Raw genomic sequence first — 2,270 nt, 5'->3', positions numbered from 1 at the left:
TCCCTCCTCTATCTCTTGTATTCTGTTGGTGATGCTTGAGTCTATGACTCCTGATCTCTGTCCTAGGTTTTCTATCTCCAGGTTTGCCTCCCTTTGTGATTTCTTTATTTCCATTTTTAGATCCTGGATGGTTTTCTTCAATTCCTTCAACTTTTTGGTTGTGTTTTCCTGTAATTCTTTGTGTTTTTGTGTTTCTTTGGGATTCTTGTGTTTCCTCTTTAAGGGCTTCTATTTGTTTACCTGTGTTGTCCCTTAATGGGGCTATTTGTGTCCTTTTTCAAGTCCTCTATCATCATCATGAGATGTGATTTGAAATCTGAATCTTGTTTTTCCGGTGTGTTTGGATATCCAGTATTTGCTTTGGTGGGAGAGCTGGGCTCTGATGATACCAAGTAGTCTTGGTTTCTATTGCTTAAGTCCCTGTGCTTATCTCTTTCCATAAGGTTGTCTTGCTGTCTCTGACAGTGGCTTGACTTTCCTGTGAGTCTGTGTGTCAGCACTCCTGTAGACCTGTTTTCTTTCAGCCAGATCAGGGAACATAGAGCTGCTCCTGAATTTGTGTGTCCTGGAGCCTCCAGGTCTTAGCTCTGCTCTCAGCTGTGTCAGTGCTCCAGGGGACTGACTTTCAGCTCTAGACTCAGGCAGAAACCAGAAGGTTCCTGCCACTGTCTGCTCCTAGGTTCCTGTATCCAGAGTGCACTAGGCAGATTCCTCTTGGGCCTGAAATGTGAGTAGAAGTGGAGGTCTCCCCTGAGCTCTCAGGATTGTCCACACTTCTGAGAGTCTCGCTCTCTTTCCCATAGGATTTGGGTACAGAGAGCTGTGGGACCAGTTCATTTCAGTTCTGGGCTGGGCAGAAATCTATATTCCTGTATCTCAAGGGCACTAGGTAGCTTCTTCTTGGGCCAGGAATGTGAGTGGGAGTAGTGGTCTCCCCTGAGAGTCCATCTCTCTTACCCATGGGATTTGGGTACAGAGAGCTTTGGGACCGGTTCAGCTCTGGGCAAAAAAATATGGAACACTTCACAAATTTGCATGTCACCCTTGGGCAGGGGCCATGATAATCTTCTCTGTATCATTACAATTTTAGTATATGTGCTGCTGAAGGGAGCACAAAAATCTCAATTTTTGTGTTTCACAGAGTATAAGAACTCAGGCTAAACCTCACAATCTTTTTTAACTGAAGGAAACCATTCCAATGATGCAGAGTGCTAAATTCTGTACATCATTTATTTTCAAATTTTACTTGGATTCTGTTTTAAAAGATAAATACCGTTGGGCATCTTAGTTCCTTTTCTATCGATGTGACAAAATACTGTGACCAAGACAGTAACAGAGGGCGAGCGAGTTCATGACCATGATGGCAGGGATCATGGCAATAGACAGGTAGGCATTGGTCTGGAGAGTAACTGATAGCTCACACCCTATTCACAAACAGGAAGCAGTGGAAGCTAACTAGGAATGGCTTTGGTTTTGCAACCTCAAAGCCTACCTCCAGTAATACTTTCTTCAATAAGGCCACACTTCTTAATCCTTCCCAAACAGTTCCATTTAAAACTTGAAAACAATGCTGTAAAATATATTTAGACTGCAAAATATCTACTGTAGAAGCTAACTAGCATACTTGTGATCTCACTCATTTTTAACATATATCTGTTGTACAATATGATGTAATTGCCTTCAGTTCTTATGTTATACATGAAACTCCAAACTTGTTCATTCTAGACATCTGGCATTTTATATCCTTTAATCTCCCCATTTCTTACCCACTCATACATATTTGTAGGCTCATTCTCTACTCTTTGTATGTGAGTTCTTTTCAAAACAAATACTCCTTATGTAGATAAGGCCCTACAGCATTTTTCTTTCAGAAAGCTGAAGCTGCTTAATGCACTTGTGAACAGTATGCATGAATAGGATTCTAGAAATCCCAAGGGGAAAATGACCTCTAGGAGGCTGAGAGAAGTTTGCAGATGCTGGACCACATGAGGAATAGAATTAAGTCTGAGTCATTGATAAGAGACTTTGGCAAACACTTTGTAATTCCCACGAAAATAACATAGAGTCTTTAAAAATAAAGGACAGGTAAAAAATGAGTTTGCCTGGAAGCTGAGAAAATGAAAATTGATCCGGCTTAGCATGAAGTCAAGCTTCGAGAAGTTAAAGGTGAGTTCTTAGTCATTTGGTTGTTTGCTTGGATGAAATGTCACACTTTTCAGAGTATAATAACAGATTGCAGTCTATACATTCTTTGCAATGTATAGTTAAAG

At 40.9% G+C, this 2,270-nt stretch overlaps 1 non-coding gene across 1 annotated transcript; it reads right to left on the bottom strand.

Annotated features, from left to right (window-relative positions):
- Positions 1-1,007: 1,007 nt before the first annotated feature.
- Positions 1,008-1,114, bottom strand: LOC116904813. Its single transcript, XR_004388464.1, has one exon. It is a non-coding gene; the product is annotated as a U6 spliceosomal RNA (small nuclear RNA).
- Between the last annotated feature and the right edge of the window lie 1,156 nt (positions 1,115-2,270).

This window comes from Rattus rattus, chromosome 6 (genome assembly GCF_011064425.1).
Source record: "Rattus rattus isolate New Zealand chromosome 6, Rrattus_CSIRO_v1, whole genome shotgun sequence".
Taxonomy (NCBI): Eukaryota; Metazoa; Chordata; class Mammalia; order Rodentia; family Muridae; genus Rattus; species Rattus rattus.
This window is presented reverse-complemented; position numbering and strand designations above follow the sequence as displayed.